General features: G+C 43.3%; 1 protein-coding gene across 2 annotated transcripts in view; it reads right to left on the bottom strand.

Moving 5' to 3' along the window:
* Positions 1–24,474, bottom strand: part of LOC139424372 (triple functional domain protein-like) — a 143,003-nt gene that overhangs the window by 99,672 nt on the left and 18,857 nt on the right. The gene's annotated exons all lie outside the window — the stretch shown is intronic.

Genomic DNA, 24,474 nt, shown 5'->3' with positions numbered 1-24,474 from the left:
GGGGAGTGAGGTGGCATGACAAAGATGGGTTGTGGTGGTGAGGTTGGTGCCCACAGCTGCAAAGACATGGCAGCAGCAGCTGTGCCCTCCCGTTCTTAACCCCACCCCACCCCAACCCCCCCACCCACCTTTAACCCACCGATCCATTTCACCAACCCCCACCCCCAAATGCCAACACACCTCTGCAGTATCCAGAGAGACGCTCCTAGTATCCTGAGTTAGTCAGGTGACCAGGGTGTAAACAGCCTCCATTGTTTAATTATAACCTCTATTATACCACCGTGGGATTTAGCCTGGCTGCCCTATTCCACTGAGGCGAATCAAACCAGATCATGCCCAGCTCCTCTCACTGCCCCCCTCTCCCCTCACAACAGAGAGCCGAACACAGAGCCAGGAGAGAGAGAGAGGGGGAGAGAGAAAGAGAGGAAAGGAGAGAAAGGGAGAGGGAAGAGAGAGGGAGAGAGTGAAGAGAAAGGGAGAGAAAGAACACACATCGATAGAGAGAGAGAGTGTATAAGGCCTTCACATTGTCACAGTGCTGCAAACTGGGCAGCACAGCACAGCAGCTGAGGCCAAACGATGGAGGTCAGACAATGGAACAAGTGCAGAACTCAGTGCGCTCTGAGAAGCCTATTCATTAGGACATTCTATGAAATGCAGCTTCGATTGTGAGGCGGTAACAAAAGCAACTCAATAAACCAATCGGAATTAAATAACACTCGACAACCAAGCACAGGGGAGAGAAAGGAGATTTCTTTGTGGACGGTTTCCAGACAAATGCAATGACTCTGTAAGAGACATGGTCCTCTGGCTCCAGTGGTCAATAGACAATGTGCCTTTTAAACGGTCAGCCGCTGGTGCTCTCCTGATGTATTACACTAACAAATACACAACAACAGACTATTTCAACAGCTTATTTCTAAGAGTCAATGTGCACCATGTAGTAGATACAAAAGGAGAGGATGCATGCTTTTAAAAACGGTTATGCAGTAAGCAATATTATATATACCTGTATACCCCGGTAATGTCACATCCTAACCTTAGCGCATCGTATAGTTAGCCTTGTTAGTGTGTATCTGAGTGGGGAACATGGGTTGTAGAAGTTTGCGTTGTGGCCCTGGTGGCCTATCTAATGTCTAATGATGTGTGAGCCGGTCTGTGCTGTTGTGACCATCCCTGTCAACTCAGCTGCTCTGAGGGAATGAGCAGTTGTCAGGCCAGAGACAGATGGGAGGAAAGATGGTAGACGTCACAACTGTACACATGCCCGCGCTATGTATGGACCCAGCCTAAATTCTTCACCACATTCTACAAGTAGGGGCATTAACAGCTAACTTCTGCAGCGGTCTCCAGCAGGAAGACCTGGGAGAGTTGATTGTTGGTACAGCATTGCACAGTGCCAGTTAGCTAATGAGCTACATTCATCTGCAGTCCCTTATGCAGGGCAGTGTATGCATCTTTTTTTTTACCTTTATTTAACTAGGCAAGTCAGTTAAGAACAAATTCTTATTTACAATGACAGCCTACACCGGCCAAACCCGAACGACGCTGGGCCAATTGTGCGCCGCCCTATGGGACTCCCAATCACGGCCGGTTGTGATACAGCCTGGATTCGAACCAGGGTGTCTGTAGTGACACCTCTAGCACTGAGATGCAGCGCCTTAGACCGCTGTGCCACTCAGGAGCCGAGCATCTGATCTGCTCCGTGTTCTTTTTATGCTTGCTGCACTACATGTTTTTGGTGTGAGCCAACCTATTGTCTTTTGAGGCACCAGCCTTTGAAAGGAACCAATAAAGTTTTGTGTGGTGTTCCCCGAGGTGAACTTAAGGAGGAGGAGAGGGAGGAGGAAGAAGAGAGGAGGAGGAGTAGGGAGCGGTAAGAGAGGAGGAGGGAGAGGGAGGAAAAGGAGGGGAAGGTGAAGTAAAAGTTATTTATTTTCCCTTTTGTACTTTATTAATTATTTGCACATCATTACAACACAGTATATAAACAACAAAATACATTTGGAATGTCTTTATTCTTTTAGAACTTTTGTAAATTTGTATTGCTCATTTCACTTTTGTTTATTATCTATTTCACTTGCTTTGACAACGTAAACATATGTTTGTCACATTCTGACCTTTATTTCCTTTGTTTTGTCATTATTTAGTATGGTCAGGGCATGAGTTGGGGTGGGCAGTCTATGTTTGTTTTTCTATGATTTTGGGATTTCTATGTTTCGGCCTAGTATGGTTCTCAATCAGAGGCAGGTGTCATTAGTTGTCTCTGATTGAGAATCATACTTAGGTAGCCTGGGTTTCACTGTTGTTTGGTGGGTGATTGTTTCCTGTGTTTCAGTGTTTGTGCCACATGGGACTGTTTCGGTTTGTTCACATTTATTGTTTTTGTATTTTGTGTTCATGTTGAGTTTTTCTTATTAAAACATGGACACTTACCACGCCGCATCTTGGTCCGATCCTTGCTACACCTCCTCAGAAGAGGAGGAGGAAAACCTTTACAATGTTTCCCATGCTAATAAAGCCCCTTGAATTGAATTTGACATTGAAGTAAGAGGAGTAATTTCCCACTGGACACAGATGTCCGTACACTACTAAATAGTATCTACTTTTGCCCAGGGTTCAATGATGAAAGTATTGAACCACAAAAAAACCCTTGGGATTCCCAGAACCCAACCCACATCAGCCATTGTGTAATAAAACACTGGCTATCAGGGCAGATAGATGAATGCATACACAGTTGTTGTGGACTGACTGGTCTTGGTGAGCTACTGTCTGTCTGTCTGTCTGCTGCTCCTCTGTTATATGAGTAGAATGTTAACAACACACACAGGTTGTTTTTCTGGATGAAAAAGGGGCATAGGTGTGGCAGGGGCGTGGCAATGGGCACAGCTGAATTTCCAACACCCTCCATCTTGGAAGTGTAGAGACATTTTATAATTTTTAAGGCAATTTGCTGCAATTCAAACATTTCTCCATGGAGCTGAGGGAATTTGTTGCAGTTTTAAAGCAAATTTGCTGCAATTCTATGCATTTTTCAATGGAGCTGAGCGAAAATTGTTGCAGTTTTAATTAAAGGGTATTTCCTGCAATTCTAAGCACTTTACAATGGCTAATGCCGTGTGTGTTCTTATGCTCAAACATAACAAAATCAAAAATGTTAAATTCATTCTATTATATTTTCTACATACTTTATATCTGATTTTACTCTTAAGTTTTTCCATCCAAACTGTTTATTACATTTCTTACACTGTTTGGACTTGTTGCCCAATTTAACACTTAGGTTGCCCACCCAAGGATTACAATGGCAGAAAAATCCCTACACACACACACACACCCCCCTTGGGGTTCAGTCAGCCAATCGGAGCGGTGATAGCCCTTGTTGCCGTCTCAGGAGTGAAGGCTTCATCTGACCTGGGTTAAACTGCTGGCTGCAGGATTGTTATCCAACATGTAGGCTACGATCTCTAGCACCCTCCAATCATTGGTGACGATAGGAGGGGTGGTAGGTGGGAGCTTAAGGAGGTAACATTACTCAGCCAAGAAGACAGCACAGATGAGCTCATTTAAACATGGAGGTTGCTAGTTTGACCAGGGCTCTGGTCAAAGCTGTGCACTATATAGGGAATAGGGTGCCATTTGGGACCCAGTACTAGTCTCTGATGGGATTATTGGCAGCAGCTTTGTTACATTGAAACTAAAGCCTGGCTCACATCCTCTCACATTACCTTTTCATTTCACTATGTTTTTAAAATGTATTTTATTTTATTTCACCTTTATTTAACCAGGTTTTTGCAGATGCCGACTGGTGTTTTTATAAAGGTTTGGAAGGTTTCTCTGTTAGGCAGGTAGTATTTTAGCCAAGTATCTCTACTGCTGTCAATGTTGTAATCCTCTTCAGTCACGACATTGGGATATCTTCTGGTCTGTGTTCACATCAAGGATACATCCCAAACGGCACTCTATTCCTTATATAGTGCAATACTATTGAAAAGGGTCATTTGGGCTATGTAGGGAATAGGGTGCCATTGGGATGCAGTCAAGGTCTATTCTAATTCAGGATCAAAGACCGGTCCCACCACTCCACTGCTCATCACTATGAAACACCCACAGACACGACTTCACATACAGTGCCTTGCGAAAGTATTCGGCCCCCTTGAACTCTGCGACCTTTTGCCACATTTCAGGCTTCAAACATAAAGATATAAAACTGTATTTTTTTGTGAAGAATCAACAACAAGTGGGACACAATCATAAAGTGGAACGACATTTATTGGATATTTCAAACTTTTTTAACAAATCAAAAACTGAAAAATTGGGCGTGCAAAATTATTCAGCCCCCTTAAGTTAATACTTTGTAGCGCCACCTTTTGCTGCGATTACAGCTGTAAGTCGCTTGGGGTATGTCTCTATCAGTTTTGCACATCGAGAGACTGAAATTGTTTCCCATTCCTCCTCGCAAAACAGCTTGAGCTCAGTGAGGTTGGATGGAGAGCATTTGTGAACAGCAGTTTTCAGTTCTTTCCACAGATTCTCGATTGGATTCAGGTCTGGACTTTGACTTGGCCATTCTTATTTTTGAACCATTCCATTGTAGATTTTGCTTTATGTTTTGGATCATTGTCTTGTTGGAAGACAAATCTCCGTCCCAGTCTCAGGTCTTTTGCAGACTCCATCAGGTTTTCTTCCAGAATGGTCCTGTATTTGGCTCCATCCATCTTCCCATCAATTTGAACCATCTTCCCTGTCCCTGCTGAAGAAAAGCAGGCCCAAACCATGATGCTGCCACCACCATATTTGACAGTGGGGATGGTGTGTTCAGGGTGATGAGCTGTGTTGCTTTTACGCCAAACATAACGTCTTGCATTGTTGCCAAAAAGTTCAACTTTGGTTTCATCTGACCAGAGCACCTTCTTCCACATGTTTGGTGTGTCTCCCAGGTGGCTTGTGGCAAACTTTAAACAACACTTTTTATGGATATCTTTAAGAAATGGCTTTCTTCTTGCCACTCTTCCATAAAGGCCAGATTTGTGCAATATACGACTGATTGTTGTCCTATGGACAGAGTCTCCCACCTCAGCTGTAGATCTCTGCAGTTCATCCAGAGTGATCATGGGCCTCTTGGCTGCATCTCTGATCAGTCTTCTCCTTGTATGAGCTGAAAGTTTAGAGGGACGGCCAGGACTTGGTAGATTTGCAGTGGTCTGATACTCCTTCCATTTCAATATTATCGCTTGCACAGTGTTCCTTGGGATGTTTAAAGCTTGGGAAATCTTTTGTATCCAAATCCGGCTTTAAACTTCTTCAAAACAGTATCTCGGACCTGCCTGGTGTGTTCCTTGTTCTTCATGATGCTCTCTGCGCTTTTAACGGACCTCTGAGACTATCACAGTGCAGGTGCATTTATACAGAGACTTGATTACACACAGGTGGATTGTATTTATCATCATTAGTCATTTAGGTCAACATTGGATCATTCAGAGATCCTCACTGAACTTCTGGAGAGAGTTTCCTGCACTGAAAGTAAAGGGGCTGAATAATTTTGCACGCCCAATTTTTCAGTTTTTGATTTGTTAAAAAAGTTTGAAATATCCAATAAATGTCGTTCCACTTCATGATTGTGTCCCACTTGTTGTTGATTCTTCACAAAAAAATATGGTTTTATATCTTTATGTTTGAAGCCTGAAATGTGGCAAAAGGTCGCAAAGTTCAAGGGGGCCGAATACTTTCGCAAGGCACTGTATTCATGCCTAAATTTAATTATATGACATTGGGCCAGTTACCTCTCACCCACCTTATTACAAGATCCTGCACATTATAAATATGGTACTGGAACTGACTTTAAAAATATATTTCCTGTATATGGTATGCTTAATTACTTACTTTATTGTGTATTTCATATTTCCTATTGTGTTTTTTTCAAGTAATACATTGTTATTGATTATTGCATTGTTGGGTTTTGAGTTTGCAAGAAAGGCATTTCATTGTACTTGTGCATGTGACATTAAAACATGACACTTGAAACTTGAGACCAACTGGGTTCAAATAGTACCCCAAATAGTTTTATCGGTCTCTTTCTGTCAATATAATCATTTGACTAGACAATCCATGTCAGATAAAGTGCATGAGTCTAAACAGGGTCAACTTCCGTGCTAGTTCCTGCCCGAACAATGGAAATAAACTGCTCAACACGGGTCACATCCCAAATGGTCCCCTTTTCCATATACAGTGCACTAGTTTTGACCAGAGCCATATGGGGTATTGGGTCACGTCCCAAATGGTCCCCTTTTCCATATATATTGCATTAGTTTTGACCAGAGCCCTATGGGGTATTGCACTATATAAGGAATAGAGTGCCGTTTGGGATGTATCCTTGATGTGAACACAGACCAGGAGATATCCCAATGTCATGACTGAGGAGGATTACAACATTGACAGCAGTAGAGATGCTTGGCTAAAACACTATCTGCCTAACAGAGAAACCTTCCAAACCTCACAATAAAAACGGCAGTCTGCATCTGCAAAATACTGACACCAGCTAAACATAGTGAAATAAAAAGATAATGTGAGCCAGGCATTTAGTATCTCTGTAACAAAGCTGCTGCCAATACTCCCATCAGAGACTAGTACTGGGTCTCAAATGGCACCCTATTCCCAGAGCCCTGGTCAACAGTAGTGCACTATGTAGGGAATAGGGTGCCATTTGGGATGCAACCAATGTCAATTCTAATGCAGAATCAATGACCGGTCCCAGCACCCCACTGCTCATCACTATGAAACACCCACAGACACATCTTCCATATTCATGTCTTCATTGAATTACATGACATGGAGTCACCCCTCACCCACCTTATTACCAGACCAGCTGGGTTCAAATAGTATCTGTTTTCTTTCAAATTCCTCTTTGAGTGACTGCCTGGGGTGCCAGATGGGCGTGGTTTGCCCTTTTGGGACTATTTAATTTATTCCGTTGAGCCAGAATAGCTTAATAAAGTGTAGCTTAAGTATTTGAAAGAAAACATCTTTAATTATTTGTAACTTTTTTTCTTATTCAAATTTTTTATTTTATTTTTTTAACTGCCTTGTGGGTTAGGGTTTGTAAGTAAGCATTTCACTGTAATACCTGTTGTATTCGGCGCATGTGACAATTACAATTCAATTTGAAATCATACTTGGACCAAACTACCCGAGGGGAATGAATGAGAAAGCTCTGCAGGTGTTACTACATAGGGACAGTTGATATATGACAGACCATTGAGACATACAGCAGGTAATAGACCCCTAAAGGTAACCCTATCCCAGACAATGTTTACAGCAGGGTGAGGACTCTCCCTTGGGCAAACTTATTTCAGGCTCGGTAGAACACTAGGCTAAAGAGCAGGCCTGAGTCGACCTAACAAGGCCTGTCAAGCCATTCATACACCACCACACATACAATAAAAAGATCCCAGATGCATCCTAAATAGGAGCGTTTTCCCTTTATAGTGCACTACTTTTGACCAGAGCCCTATGGGGAATAGGGCACCATTTGGGATGCATCCTGTCTCTCTTATCAGCTGCAAACCAAGCAAATGACCTGGGATAGCAGCTAGCTAGCATACCAGAGGAACAGCTTGAATTCCTGTATTCTAGAAGTAAACAAGACAGTTTTACAATGTCAATGGAATGATGAATTCTCAAAAACAACAGATAACAGTTTTGTCAGCCTCTTTATGTCAATATAATCATTTGACTAGACAATCCATGTCAGATAAAGTGCATGGGTCTAAACAGGATCAACTTCCATGCTAGTTCCTGCCCGAACAATGGAAATAAAGCGCTCAACATGAGTTGTGTCCCAAATGGTGCCCTTTTCCCTATACAGTGCACTAGTTTTGACCAGGGCCCATGTAGTGCATTAGTTTTGATCAGAGCCCATGGGCCCAGGTCAAAAGTAGTGCACTATATAGGTAATAGGTAATAGGGTGCCATTTGGGATGTAACCATGAAGAAGAGGAAAGACATCTAGCTAGAAGGAGAGTGTGTGTTCAATCCAAACACCTGCAGGGCTGTGAGTCTGTTAAAATCGTGCTGGTTCCTGTTTACAAGCTGTGGAGTCACAGCTTGCTCCCACAGGAACAACCATGGAGGCCTTTCAATGGTCTACTAGTCTACACACACACACACACACACACACACACACACACACACACACACACACACACACACACATACATGAGAGATGGACAAATAGGCGGTAATAGCTGGCTTTTGGACAGTATTGTTTTTTAAAGCCATATAAATAAAACTGCTGCAGGCCAATTGAAAAAAAATCTCATTGTAAAATAATGCTTTTTAGCCTATTCACTGACGGAAATACCAGTCTATGTATATACATTTGACCGGTCATGCTTATCGGTCTATAGGTTCATTTGCATAATCTAGAAATAGCCACAAGATGGTTTTTGAATACCGTCAATACCGTTGAAACTATTTCATTGATGTTTGTTTTTATAAATGGGAATATTTGTATCTACATTTAAGTAAATACCTGCAGTCAACTTGGGCAATGAGTTAGGAAATAAAGAAGATTGCGTTCTTCATTTCGCCTGTCACATAATGTTTCATTATGAAGTAGAGGTTGACCGATTAATCGGCATGGCCGATTAATTAGGGCCAATTTCAAGTTTTCATAACAATCGGTAATCAGCCTTTTTGGACGCTGATTACATTGCAATCTACGAGGAAACTGCGTGACAGGCTGACCACCTGTTACGCGAGTGCAGCATCAAACGGACCATGTGGCTGCAAGGAGCCAAGGTAAGTCGCTAGCTAGCATTAAACATATCTTATAAAAAACAATCAGTCTTCACATAGTCACTAATTAACTACACATGGTAGATGATATTACTAGGTTAACTAGCTTGTCCTGCGTTGCATATAATCAAAGTGGTGCCTGTTAATTTACCATCGAATCACAGCCTACTTCAACTTCGCCAAACGAATGATGATTTAACAAAAGCGCATTCGTGAAAAAAGCACAATCGTTGCACGAGTGTACCTAACCATAAACATCAATGCCTTCCTTTAAATCAATACACAGAAGTATATATTTTTTAAACCTGCTTATTTAGTTAAAAGAAATGCATGTTAGCAGGCAATATTTACTAGGGAAATTGTGTCACTTCTCTTGCGTTCAGTGCAAGCAGAGTCAGGGTATATGCAACAGTTTGGACTGCCTGGCTCATTGTGAACTGTGTGAAGACCATTTCTTCCAAACAAAGACCGTAATTCATTTGCCATAATTTTACATAATTATGACATAACATTGAAGGTTGTGCAATGTAACAGGAATATTTAGACTTAGGGATGCCACCCGTTAGATAAAATACAGAACGTTTCCGTATTTCACTGAAAGAATAAACGTTTTGTTTTCGAAATGATAGTTTCCAGAATTGACCATATTAATGACCAAAGGCTTGTATTTCTGTGTGTTTATTATAATTAAGTCTATGATTTGATATTTGATAGAGCAGTCTGACTGAGAGGTGGTAGGCAGCAGCAGGCTCGTAAGCATTCATAAAAAGAGCACTTTACTGCGTTTGCCAGCAGCTCTTAGCAATGCTTGAGGCACAGTGCTGTTTATGACTTCAAGCCTATGAACTCCCAAGATTAGGCTGGCAATACTAACGTGCCTATAAGAACATCCAATAGTCAAAGGTATATGATGTTTTTGCATTATTTCAACCAAATTGAACATGTTTCAGTATTATTTGAGACTAAATTGATTTTATTCATGTATTATAATAAGTTAAAATAAAAGTGTTCATTGTTCATTCAGTATTGTTGTAATTGTCATTATTACAAATATATATAAAAATCGACGATTAATCCCAATCGGATTTTTTTGGTCCTCCAATAATCGGTATCAGCGTTGAAAAATCATAATCGGTCGATCTCTATTATGAAGCTTACCAGTACTAGTCCCCAGTCATGTGGTGTTTGTTTACAAGCACACAACAAGAGACCAGAGCCTTGTGAGTCACTCACTGTTGGCCAGCCATGTGATCTAGTTATAGTATGGAATTCACAACTAAAATATATGTTCTAACTATTAAGTTAACTGTTTAAACATTTGTGAAATGTTCTGCAGTTGTGCATTTGGTGTTTTAATTAAGTAGCTAGTTAGCCATCTAGCTAAGTGGTTAGCTTCTTCCAAAATCATGTTTTGCTTGGTAACACAGAGAATCCCTGAATCCTGAATCCTGAATAAAAAATAATATTTATTTTGTGCATGCAGCAAACTGTGAGTAGCATTTTTTAGCTACTTGTATAACTTTATTTGCTGGGATGTCTGTCCTGCAAATACTTTAGGCCAGAGACTATAAAATGTTCACAATGCACTTGTTAGCATCTAGTTAGCATTCTCTATGGGATTGTAAATGTACTTTTTATTTAATATCACCCCTTGTGTTCAGTGCCGGTATTACCAAATATCCCGGTTTGCACAAGGTCAGTATGAAGGTATAACAATCTGGATACCGCCCAAGCCTAAGGGTGTCTATTTTCGTTACTCGTTATGTTTATCACACACACACACACACACACACACACACACACACACACACACACACACACACACACAGCATGCAGATACAAAGCCTATGAGCAGAAATCTGTCAGACAGCGTGAGAGCTGCTGCTACAGCTTCTTATACGCTTATTAGTTGCTGCTGGAGTGAAGCATGTGCTTTTATAAGCCCAGTCATTTCGGAACAATCCTAAATGAGATTGCGTGTTAAAAAACAATTTTGATGGCCACGAAAAAAAAAGCTATTATTTTTATTTCTCAACTGGTAATTGAAGCACACTTCCCATTCGCCATTCAAGTGCATAATGGCAACGGTAGGCAGGCTTCAGCGCATCACACACCCCTTTGCAATGAGCTGGAGGCAGTAACATGTGCATTTTCAAAACATATACGTCAATGTTTGAAACCTGAACGTTTTACCTCATATTATGAGGCATGTCTTACATTGCTTCAAAGTAAGATCCGACCATAGAAACGTGGAGGCAATTATTTTATAAAGACTTATGCCGTGAAATCAGTAGCCTATTTCTCTCATGTTTGATTGGTTTTCAAATCAACTTTCTTTCATTGTCTAGCAGTTAAATTAAAATGTCAAATGTCCAGCACCACATTTTCCTAACGAAAACCCTGACACACACACATACAGAAACAAACACAAACACGCAGCTTCTAGCATAAAACAACAACGCCTGTTACTGCCAAATCTTGTTATTTACCAGTACATGTTATAGAGGCATTTTCTTTCACAGATGCAATCAGTGCTGTTGTTGATCCTTGTCCAGTCAGCACAGTGAGATAGTGATGGATATGGGATCTTGTGTTACAGTGTGTGTGTTCTGTATGTCCCTGCGTGTGTGTGTTGTGCACCCAGTGGTGCATACACCAGCCTTAGTGTTTATGAGCTCATGATATCCCCAGGCAGTGCAAAGACAGCCCCTGCCCTCTCCAGCTCTATCACTGAACAGGCTTTCACTACACTTCTCCCTGTCAAAAACAAAACTGCCAGTCCTCTGAACACACAGACTGGACACCAGAGTACATCTCATATGTTTTCCTCTGGATGGAGGGTCACATCATGTGTCCCAACACCGTTGTTGTAGAGCTGGAAAGTCAAACACTCCTTTTGTAAACAGTAGCCTTCCAACAACAGCCTCTATCTGGTGGTATATCAGATAGGAAAACAGCAAATACGGAACACAGCCAGCTAGAGCCACACTATTAGCCATCTGTATGTACTAGTGAGCCTCCTCTTGACTGAGAGTGTGGACATATTTAAAGCACCACAAAATTAGCAAAAGATTGCACAGCTATTCAGATCATTGCCAATTAGATTTTCTTTCTGGGTTCTGCTGCAGATCCTATCCCAAGGATTAATCTGCCAGCTGTTTATTTTGGTTGAGCTGAGAGCGCGCCACTATCTTAAACATTGAAAAACAGGCCATGCAGTGGGAAAGAAGCTGCAGTTCCTAATTGTGGATGTTCTGCTGCTCTTATTTGGCTAATTGTAGGTCTTTCGGAGTTAGGTTTCCATTCAAAAACAGCGCATAACCACATCTGAATGTGTACTCTGACTCCACCCCATCTTTGAATGGAAATAAGACTACAGTACCATAGGGTGGAAAAAGCCTCTCCTTCTCAGTCACAGTGCTAGACAGCCAAGCATGTAAACATTGAACTAAGAAGCTAAATGCAGTATAAGATCGTGCCTCATTCTTTCCCCAGCGTTTACTAACATATTCAAACTGTCCTCTTCAATATGGCTGCCTGTCACCAACATCCGTGTAACCAGGGCAAAGAGATCTCAAAAATGCACATCATGTGAATAATGTGTTTATGTGAGACAGAAAGAATCACTGTCCACATTACCATTTTATAACCGTGTTAAAACCGGGTCAAAAGTAGTGCACTATATAGTGAATAGGGTGCCATTTCAGATGCAGCCCAGCGCCTGGTTCCTGCAGTCTGTGATCCCTCCCTCCCAGTCCAGCAGGTGTCAGTACACACTGCCCAGTCAGTCACAGTGAGGGCACAGGCACACCAGGGAGGGAGGGATCCAGCCCCAAATCCTCCATCCGGTCTCCACTGCCCCCAGGGGGGAGAAAGGAAAATAGGGCACAGCTTAGATGAGAGGTCACCTTCCGTTGATTCTTAATGTTATTATAGCTAGTGAACTAATGTTACAACATACTCAGTGGTATGGTAAAGGACTGCAATTCCAATTCATATTCATTATACTGGTGTTTTCTCTTCCTTACTTACTTGGCTTAAACCTCCAGCATGGCTCTCCACGTGGCTTGAATAAAGAGGGTTTATTCATTAGACCTACACCTAACCTTCCACACACTGTCATTTCTTTATAATAGAGATTAGATGCTACTTGATGCTACACCTGCCAGTCTGTCTGTTTAGAGACTAGCGAAGAGCTGAACCAATCCAAGGCTTTCCGTAGAGGAGCAAGGTATTCATAGGGCAACATTTTTATTTCAATGGGGATTCTACATTGAGCATGCTTTTTAGTCAAGGAAAGCACATAGAACCTAGCCGAAAACACCCCCAAGTAGAAAATTCATTTATATATATATATATATATATATATATATATATATATATATATATATAAAAAATATTTAACCTTTATTTAACTAGGCAAGTCAGTTAAGAATGAAAACGTATTTACAAGGATGGCCTACCAAAAGGCAAAAGGCCTCCTGCGGGGACGGGGCCTGGGATTAAAAATACAAATATAGGACAAAACACACATCACGACAAGAGAGACACCACAACACTACATAAAGAGAGACCTAAGACAATAACATAACATGGCAGCAACACATGACAACACAGCATGGTAGCAAAGCCACACGACAACAACATGGTAACAACACAACATGGTAGCAGCACAAAATATGGTACAAACATTATTGGGCACAGACAACAGCACAAAAGGCAAGAAGGTAGAGACAACAATACATCACGCGAAGCAGCCACAACTGTCAGTAAGAGTGTCCGTGGCTGAGTCTTTGAATGAAGAAATTTAAATAAAACAGTCCAGTTTGAGTGTTTGTTGCAGCTCGTTTCACTCGCTAGCTGCAGTGACCTGAAAAGACGAGCGACCCAGGGATGTGTGTGCTTTGGGTACCTTTAACAGAATGTGACTGTCAGAACGGGTGTTGTATGTGGAGGATGAGGGCTGCAGTAGGCATCTCAGATAGGGGGGAGTGAGGCCTAAGAGGGTTTTATAAATAAGCATCAACCAGCGGGTCTTATGATGGGTATTCAGAGATTACCAGTTACAGAGGAGTATAGAGTGCAGTGATGTGTCCTATAAGGAGCATTGGAGTCAAATCTGATGGCCGAATAGTAAAGAACATCTTGCCGCTCGAGAGCACCCTTACCGATCTATAAATTACGTCTCCGTGATCTATCATGGGTAGGATGGTCATCTCAATCAGGGTTAGTTTGGCATCTGGGGTGAAAGAGGAGCACTTACGATAGAGGAAACCAAGTCTAGATTTAACTTTAGCCTGCAGCTTTGATATGTGCTGAGAGAAGGACAGTTTACCGTCTAGCCATACTCCCAAGTACTTTTATGAGGTGACTATCTCAAGCTCTAAACCCTCAGAGGTAGTAATCACACCGGTGGGGAGAGGGGCATTCTTCTTACATGACCTTTGTTTTGGAGGTGTTCAGAACAAGGTTAAGGGCAGAGAAAGCTTGTTGGACAATAAGAAAGCTTTGTTTTAGAGCTTTAACACAAAATCCAGGGAGGGGCCAGCTGAGTTTAAGACCGTATCATCTGCATATAAATGGATGAGAGATCTTCCTACTGCCTGAGCTATGTTGTTGATGTAAATTGAGAAGAGTGTGGGGCCTAGGATCGAGCCTTGGGGTACTCCCTTGGTGACAGGCAGTGGCTGAGACAGCAGATGTTCTGACTTTATACACTGCACTCTGTGAGAGAGGTAATTAGCAAACCAGGCCAAAGACCCCTCAGAGACACCAATACTCCTTAGCCGGCTCACAAGAATGAAATGGTCTACCTTATCAAAAGCTTTGGCCGTCAATATAAATAGCAGCACAACATTCCTTTCAATCAAGGGCAATGGTGACATCATTTAGGACCTTTAAGGTTGCAGTGACACATCCATAACCTGAACGGAAACCAGGTTGCAATCCAGAGAGAATACTATAGACATCAAGAAAGCCAGTCAGTTGATTATTGTTTTTCCAACACTTTTGATAAACAGTGCAAAATAGAAATTGGCCTATAACAGTTAGGATCAGCTTGCATCCCCAGCATTCCTATGTTCTACCTACCAACCTTTTCTCTATAGTCATCACTGTGTTAGAGACACATACATACGACAGCCTCTTGAAATATTAAACGTTTTAATGCCAGTGCACTTTTTCTCAACACAAATGTCCATCCTACTTCATTCCTTTCCACTCAGGCCTGGCTACATTGCAGAGATCTGAAACAATCAATATTTTTTTTTAAATCTAATTGACAACATAATGGTGCAGGCCTGTGTGTATCTCCTGTTGGAATAGTCATTACAATTATATTAAAGATCCGTCAGTTACAAATTCAACCATGACTATAAATATTCTTACAATCTGTTGAGTCAGACACCCACTCCTTCGCCCTCAGATTGAGGCAGAAGGACGTTCACAGTCTGGGTATTTTATCTGGGCCAAACTCAAAACTCCTTCCAAGCCTCTTTATACAGACTAGTTCTGCATAATGGGCTGTGGTGTCCACACCAGATGAGAGCCTTGTGTCGTAGCTAGCTGCCAGGCTGCCTTTGGATTACCTTAGCCAAGATAATGGTAATAGTGATGGCATGGTACTGGAGCAGGTCCAAGTCGACAGTCAGAGATTATGAACTCCTCAGACGAGCTGAGCTCTTTCTGTTCAGTTACGCTGTCCTGCCCTTTGGACAGGCTCAGTCTACAGCTTTCGCTCCCCCAGAGGAACAAACAAGCCACATCACACCAAATCCCCACAGCACGGTGAGATAAATAAAGCATAACAACTCTTACCCCCCCACCCCCCCACCCTAAAAAAAGACATAGCCTAAGTAACACATCTACGACAATAAACAACAGCTTTGCCCTCATCATTTTTTTTTTGTTGAAAATAGTCCAAAATAGTTTCTTAGTCATTCAACACATGACCACCCGCTTTTCTCTCAGCTCGGTGACCTAATTTGCCACTAGAGGATGAAATGAAAGGACCAATTATCTACAGGGATCTCTGAAAGGAGAGGAGAGCAGTGGAGGACAAACAGTATCAAGTGTCAGGATGAAAGAAAGACTCCCAACACATGAAGGAGAACATGAAGACTGACCAGACAAAGCCATGTTACAAACTAAATGACATAGGTCATGTTCAGTAGTGCATACTGTCGCAAAACATTTTTAAATGGAAAACTAAAATAAGTGTTTCTTATTGGATAAGTTCAGGTAGTCGTTCCCCTGATTCCCTCTGTTTTAAAAATGTTCTCCATACTGGAAAGTGACACAATCATATTAGCCTCATGATAACTGAGATAATCCCATTCTGATGAGCACAGTCATAATCAGCCAATTGTAAAAATGACTGTTACAAGGGCAGCAAGCACAACTAAACAGATGAACCATAGAAAAATACATGCCAAAAATAAATGACAATTACAGAAATAAATAGCTTTTTGTTCTGTCCTGATTCAGCACTGACTGTCTCCATAAATAGGCCATTGTTTGGTGAAGAAAGAAGAGAGCCTCACTAGCCATGAAACCATCAGGGATGAGAATATCATTCCACAAGGTAGCTACTTACAGAGTCCTGTGGAGAGAATCTGCATGTCTCTTCCCTTCTCACACTATTCAGCTCATGAACAAGCCAGGAGGCAGCAGAGAGGAGCGGCTCTCACTAGAATAGCTTTAGCTCCATGAACCAGGGACCAGTGAGGACCAGGGACCAGTGAGGACCAGTGAGGACCAGGGACCAGTGAGGACCAGGGACCAGTGAAGACCAGGGAGGACCAGTGAGGACCAGTGAGGACCAGTGAGGACCAGGGAGGACCGAGGATCAGTGAGGACCAGTGAGGACCAGTGAGGACCAGGGACCAGTGAGGACCAGGGACCAGTGAGGACCAGGGACCAGTGAGGACCAGTGAGGACCAGGGACCAGTGAGGACCAGTGAGGACCAGGGACCAGTGAGGACCAGTGAGGACCAGTGAGGATCAGGGACCAGTGAGGACCAGTGAGGACCAGTGAGGACCAGTGAGGACCAGGGACCATTGAGGACCAGGGACCAGTGAGGACCAGTGAGGACCAGTGAGGACCAGGGACCAGTGAGGACCAGGGACCAGTGAGGACCAGTGAGAACCAGGGACCAGTGAGGACCAGTGAGGACCAGTGAGGACCAGGGACCAGTGAGGACCAGTGAGGACCAGTGAGGAAGGATGGTGCTTGCTATCTGCTATCTCTGTGTTCTCCCCAGTGCTCTGTATGAGCATGTCAACAGGCCCCTGTGCTAAGAGCTTTGGAATAGAACCAGCCAAACCCCATTCAGCTTCCTTTACATTACAGTCAGTGCAATACCACCACCTCTACCCAACCCAATCTCTGGACCATGAAAGCTATCTCTGCCTCCCTATTGGTTGGTGTGGGGGAGGAGGGCCCTTCCAGAGGCTGAAGATGGGAGTGTAGAGAGGACTAGAACCTCTCTCTCACATGCATCAGTGCTCTCTAGCAACAGAACCGGCAGTGCTCTCTCTGAGGTTGTGTCCCGTCTCTAGTCTGTCCTCCGAGGTGTGTGTGTGTGTGTGCATGAATGTGTGTGTGTGTGTGAGAGGGGCTGTGTCTCCCCCTGAGGGCACTGCCTGCTGTCAGGCTGTGTTTTGTCATTCTCTAGGCAGGCTGAGTGCTGCTGCCTGTGAACTGACTGACTCTGGGAGGGACATTCGGGCCATGGACACAGCAGCAGAGGTCTGGACAGGTGGCTTAAACACCAGAAATGACCGCCAGACACTCTGTGTCCCAAATGGCATGCTATTCCTTTTATAGTGCATTACTACACTCACTCTCTCTCGACTACAAAGTACTGTGAAAGGTGTGTTATGTTGTAACTTGTAACAACTGTAAACCAGTACAGTAAACCAGTACATTAACTTTAGCTAGATCCAGCTTTCCTGAAACAATGTTCCTTTTGGCAGCGCACCACATTAACTCATCTACAGTAATTCATTCATGCTGACCACATTGCACTAAAGAGTCAAATCCACAGGTAACAAGCTTATCCAGAGGAAGTGGTAACCTAGTAACATGGATGTGTTTTGGGTAAATTAATAATACCCAGGTTGAGGTTGCTGTGGCTGGAACGAGGTGTGATGATGTGTTGCCTTTCCTAACACCCAGGGTTAGCCTGGTGAAACCAGGCTGAAACCGTGGATAATGCATTGTTCAGTCTGGTTGAACCAGGCTAACACAGAGAAAGTGAGAAAATGAGCAGAGGCTCAGCGGCAGGGTGTATTAATAGGCGACCTGGATCACTAGCATGCTGCCTCTCTGTCGCCCTGCTAGGACGCTGAGTCTCTGAGTCTGATCTGAGACCAGTCAGTGTTTGTCTTCATCAACTCATCAACATACCAGGACTACAGTCTCAATCTGCAATAATGGACGTTTGAACCACAGCAAGGCCTGTGTTGTCTCGGTCTAAAAAGGCTGTTGGTTTCTTGCAAGTCATTTGATTACTTATATTATTATATATATAAGGCTCAGTGCAGTCAAAGACTCAGTGCAATCAAAGACTTTTCCTGTCTTTTATATATATTTCCACACTATGAGGTTGGAATAATACTGTGATAGAAAAAATATATATAATAATGCCATTTTATTGTAATAGCTATTCGAAAAGACCGCCTGATATTTCAGGCAGGATGGAGTTATGGCATGCCTGGTGACATCACCGGGCGGTCAGTTAGTTAATAGACTGCTGCGTCGAGGATGCCTATTCCTTTATGACATTAGGTGACGCCTAATGCTGTCCGTAATATGGATGTGACCTTTCTAAATCCATTAGCTCGATGAGAAGGTAGTAAATGATTGTGCTTTCACTGTCAGTTTTGATTTGCAGTTTCGCTGCTGTAGCTAAATGCTGTAACAGGCTCCGCTAGCTGTCGCTGACTGGGTCTTTCTCAATATTTGCCACATGGGCTTTTATTCGCATTCTAATGCTGCAGATTATCCTTCGTGCTGTTCGAACCACACAGTGTGGTTGGTCCACCCGTTGGATCTCGCTGTCTGAATAATAAACATGGACATGGCCTGCAGACTGGCGCAGTGGTCTAAGGCAGTGCTAGCTGTGCCACTAGAGATTCTGGGTTCGAGTCCAGGTTCTGTCCGTATCGGACACGACCGGGAGACCCATGGGGCGGCGCACAATTGGCCCAGCGTCGTCCGGGTTAGGGGAGGGTTTGGCCTGTGGCGGGCCAGGCCAGGGCACGCTGACATGGTTGCCAGGTGCACGGTGTTTCCTCCGACACATTGGTGCGGCTGGCTTCCGGGTTAAGTGAGCATTGTGTCAAGAAGCAGTGTGGTTTGGTTGGGTTGTGTTTCGAAGGACGCATGGCTCTTGACCTTTGTCTCTCCTGAGACCGTACGGGAGTTGCAGCGATAAGACAAGACTGTAACTACCAATTGGAGAGATAAAAAACAAGGTAAAATAATAATGGACATGGCTGCTAGGGTTGGCTCAAACAGTCTGACAGATCCTGATTCCCGCCAGCCCCCCAAGCCTTGGTCTGTTTTAACCAGAGAAGGAAGTGGTTTCTGGAGCTCATTTGATATTCTGTTATACTCCGCTCCATAGAGAGAGGCCAGGGTAGGGAGGAACTAAGGGAGGGGAGCTGGGTTGAGGTGGTGACACTTCAGCTTTCATTACTGCTCATGAATTATTTCCATGTCCCTTGTGTATGAAGACGCACGGAGGCAATTAAGGAGTGGGAACGGAGAAACTCAAGCAAGCAACTGCTCACAGGAAGGGGCCCGGAAGCGGAAGAGGAGGCAAGGAGGAAGGAGGAGAGTAGAGGCATGTTAACTTAACAATTAGCATTAAGACTGGTTGTAATGGAGTAAAGAGCACTGTTACAGTAGGTGGGCTGTGGGATTGGGTTTGTTGTGTTGTGCTGAAGGCAGGAGAGACAGGGGGACAGGGGGGCAGGCAGACAGGGTGGGACAGGGGAGCAGGGTCGAGGCATCATACAGGTTGTCACCGCCTCCTACTGTTAGGGGCCAGGGGGTGTAGAGGCGTAGGGAATGGCAGCATGGGGTGTATGACATGGAGACAGCTGTGCAGGGTCATGTAGTCAGGGGAGTAAGGGAGAGTAAATGAGAGCAGTGAGCAGACTCTAACAGGATCATCATGAGGTGCTGGGCTTATAATGGTACAGCTTGGATCCTCACAGCAATGGTAGAGTTTCATCAACAGCATCATCTTCAGCTAAGGATGACAGCAGATGAGATTAAAACAGATGATAAAATACTAAAAAGAGGAGACAGAAAGATATATATATATATATAGAGAGAGAGAGGGAGATATATAAAGTCAGAAGTTTACATACACCTTAGCCAAATACATTTAAACTCAGTTTTTCACAAATCCTGACATTTAATCAGAGTAAAACTTCCCTGTCTTATGTCAGTTAGGATAACCACTTTATTTTAAGAATGTAAAATGTCAGAATAATAGTAGAGAGAATGATTTATTTCAGCTTTAACTTATTTCATGACATTCCCAGTGGGTCAGAAATTTACATACACTCAATTAGTATTTGGTAGCATTGCCTTTAAATTGTTTAACTTGGGTCAAACGTTTTGGGTAGCCTTCCACAAGATTCCCACAATAAATTGGGTGAATTTTGGCCCATTCCTCCTGACAGAGCTGATGCAACTGAGTCAGGTTTGTAGGCCTCCTTATCCGCACACTCTTTTTCAGTTCTGCTCACACATTTTCTATAGGATTGAGGTCTGGGCTTTGTGACGGCCACAACAATACCTTGACTTTGTTGTCCTTAAGCCATTTTGCCACAACTTTGGAAGCATGCTTGGGGTCATTGTCCATTTGGAAGACCCATTTGCGACCAAGCTTTAACTTCCTGACATGTCCTGAGATGTTGCGTATCCACATCATTTTTCTCCCTCATGATGCCATCTATTTTGTGAAGTGCACCAGTTCCTCCTGCAGCAAAGCACCCCCACAACATGATGCTGTCACCCCCATGCTTCACAGTTGGGATGGTGTTCTTCAGATTGCAAGCCTCCCCCTTTTTCCTCCAAACATAACGATGGTCATTGTGGCCAAACAGTTCTATTTTTGTTTCATCAGACAAGAGGACATTTCTCAAAAAGTACGATCTTTGTCCCCATGTGCAGTTGCAAACCATAGTCTGACTTTTTTATTTTGGAGCAGTGGCTTCTTCCTTGCTGAGGGGCCTTTCAGGTGACATCGATATAGGACTCGTTTTACTGTGGATATAGATACTTTTGTACCTGTTTCCTCCAGGGTCTTCACAAGGTCCTTTGCTGTTGTTCTGGGATTGATTTGCACATTTCGCACCAAAGTACGTTCATCTCTAGGACACAGAAGGCGTCACCTTCCTGAGAGGTATGACGGCTGCGTGGTCCCATGGTGTTTATACTTGCATACAATTGTTTGTACAGATGAACGTGGTACCTTCAGGCTTTTGGAAATAGTTCCCAAGGCTGAACCAGACTTGTGGAGGTCTACAATTTTTTTCTGAGGTCTTGGCTGATTTCTTCTGATTTTCCCAGGATGTTAAGCAAAGAGAGTTTGAAGGTAGACTGAGTTTGAACGTAGACCTTGAAATACATCCACAGGTACACCTCCAATTGACTCAGATCCTATATATATATATATATATATATATATATATATATATATATAGAGAGAGAGAGAGAGAGAGAGAGAGAGAGAGAGAGAGAGAGAGAGAGAGCGATATACAGGGTATATATATATATATATATATATAATCTTTGCACTAGTAATAGAAATGCTTTTCTGTTCAGAATAGATGTACTCTATAATTGAAAATGGTGTTGTGAGCTTACATGCTATGCAGCCCAGGCAGGACCTCAGCACTGTTCTCATAGACATATGGGGCACATGACCAACAGGCCTGCAGGCGGAGGGTGGGACTAAGTCAATTACTGGGTAACACTACTTCCCTCTTCCCTCCCCCACCACCACATCACTCTACCACTGTCTGTAGCATGCAGCCCTCCCTGGAGAACGAACACTGCTGACAGCTAGGGCCTTTCAGGGATATATGGAGAATTATATAGGGCAATATACAGTATAGTGTGATATATATCATTATTATACAGTGCAATATTGCACTGGTCATGTTAATGTCTTCACAACACTGGTGGCTCAAGAGGCAATACCAAGGTACCTATTGAGATGGGATGATAATCTGCTAAGGGTCTTCTATTGTGCTATTTATCAATAGGAGTCATCCCGAGTGGCGCAGCGGTCAAAGGCACTGCATTTCAGTGCAAGAGGTGTCGCTACAGTCCCTGGTTCGAATCCAGGCTGTGTCACATCCGGCTGTGATTGGGAGTCCCATAGGGCGGCGCACAATTGTGTAAGTAAAAGATCTTATGCGCCTTTTGCAGCATGTCTTGCCGAGTGTGGTGACACTGACAAACTGTCGTCCAGGACATTTATCTGGATGCAACAGAGAACCAAGCTGTACTGCTGCTGTATAAAATCACACATTTATGGAAATAGGGTTCTCCACCTGCTGTACATCGCTCCCTGCCGCGTAGCAGAGAACAGTGAAAACACCCTGGACTCATTCTGTGTGTAAACACGAGACTTAATGGTCCTCAAAGGGATTTCCTGGAATTGCTCTTAGAATAAAGATGTCAGCCAGAGACGTGTCTCTGTTCTTACATTAGGGAATCCTAAAGTCCTGCTAGGCCATCTGAGATGCATTTGGCTGTATATATGTTTAATGACAATAGACCATGGGCAAATGGTTCACAGAGTAAATGTCTATTGTTGCTACTCACTTCCTACTGTATGATCGTATTCATCTCATTAATACAGTCTGAGGGAGTGTGTGAGCGAGAGCCTCTCCTCTCCTCCTGCTTTCAACAGACATGAAAGGAGTGCTCTCATGTTTTAATGCATGGCCTATCCTAGCCCTCCTAGCGAAGTCCTCCTAGATGAGCCCTCCTAGCCCAACCCTCCTAGCACAGCTGTCCTAGCCCAGCCCTCCTAGTCCAGCGCTTCTAGCCCAGACCTCCTTGCCCAGCTCAGCCCTCCTAACCCAGCCCTCCTATCCCAGCCATCCTATCCTATGCCTCCTATCCTAGCCCTCCTAGCCCAGACCTCCTAGCCTATCCCAGTCCTCCCAGTCCTCCCAGCCCTCCCATCCCAACCCTGTCACCATAGCAAGTCTGATCTCTACTGACAGCACAGGCAGAGGTTTGGCAGCGGCCAAAGACAGGCCCTCCTCTGGAGAGCAGATATTTGTGTGTGTGTGTGCCTCTGTCTCTCCCACAGGAACACAGAACAGAACAGAGCAGAACTGCTCTTACTAATCCTGATCCACAGCGAGCCCCAATTAAGGGAGAGACAGTTCTGTGTTCTGCTGGGAGATTATAGTAAGGTGTAGCCTATACACTTCAATCACACACAATCTTACACTTTCTGTTCTGCTAAGATCTTCCACAAAAATTGCATTGCTATCAGTACGAAAGGCAGGCAAAGAATGATCATAATGCTTGCCTGAAAGATATACTGATATTCTGTATTAGACTGATACAAGTATATCAATATGGAAAGAGAATTGTAATTTGTTCACAAGAACATGACACCTAGCGCACATGGTTGATTTTTGGCCACCAGCAGAAGGTAAGCTAAAATAATCATGACATAACATAGCCTACTTCTCCTACCAACGTAGCATTCAAAATATCCAAAGGGAATTTTCAGCAGATAGAAGAATGTTTGGTCAACTTTATTGAATAATTCACACATAAACCATTTTCCCCTCTAGCCAACACAGACCATCTTTAGTAACAGCAGAGTCAGCATATATCTTCATCGAAACTCATTGTTATCCCTATATAATTAACTTGGCAGCTGAAACACCTGCAAATTAATGTGCAGCATCGAACAGGTTCATCATAGTAGATGCAAATGTGTTAAATATTTCACTTCACCAAACAGAATGTGGAAAACAGAATGTGCTACCGATCAGTAACCAGTCCGTCTAGGTGTGAAGTTTGGACGATGTGTGTTTTTAAACACAGGCCTTCTGAACAGAAAGAACTCAGAGACCGTGATGGCATTCAGTTAATAAGCAGGTGACAGTCTGGTTGACCACGTGCCAACTAGTCAAGTGCGGTGAAGTGTAGCCATGTCTGTGTGTGTGTGTCTGCGTGTGTCACCTTGTGTCACCTAGTTAGAGAAATAAGCAGGTCAGTGACCAGTTAGCCATGAAGAATGTCACGGGTGAAAACTCTATACTACATCAACCTTCAAGACTCCATATAGAGCCTAATAGGAAATGAGTACACACAAGAAAGCATCCATGATGAAAGAAATACACTGGTAGTGTCACGTCCTGACCTTAGTTCCTTTTTTTATGTCTCTATTTTAGGTTGGTCAGGGCGTGAGCTGGGGTGAGCATTCTATGTTTTGTTCTATGTTTGTATTTCTATTTGTTTGGCCTGGTATGGTTCCCAATCAGAGGCAGCTGTCAATCGTTGTTTCTGATTGAGAACCATACTTACGCAGCCTGGTTTCGCCCTTGAGTTGTGGGTAGTTGTTTTCTGTCTCTGTACCAGACAGGACTGTTTCGTTTGGGCCGTTTTTTTGTTATTTTAGT

The sequence above is a fragment of the Oncorhynchus clarkii genome, chromosome 2, assembly GCF_045791955.1.
Source record: "Oncorhynchus clarkii lewisi isolate Uvic-CL-2024 chromosome 2, UVic_Ocla_1.0, whole genome shotgun sequence".
Taxonomy (NCBI): domain Eukaryota; kingdom Metazoa; phylum Chordata; class Actinopteri; order Salmoniformes; family Salmonidae; genus Oncorhynchus; species Oncorhynchus clarkii.
This window is presented reverse-complemented; position numbering and strand designations above follow the sequence as displayed.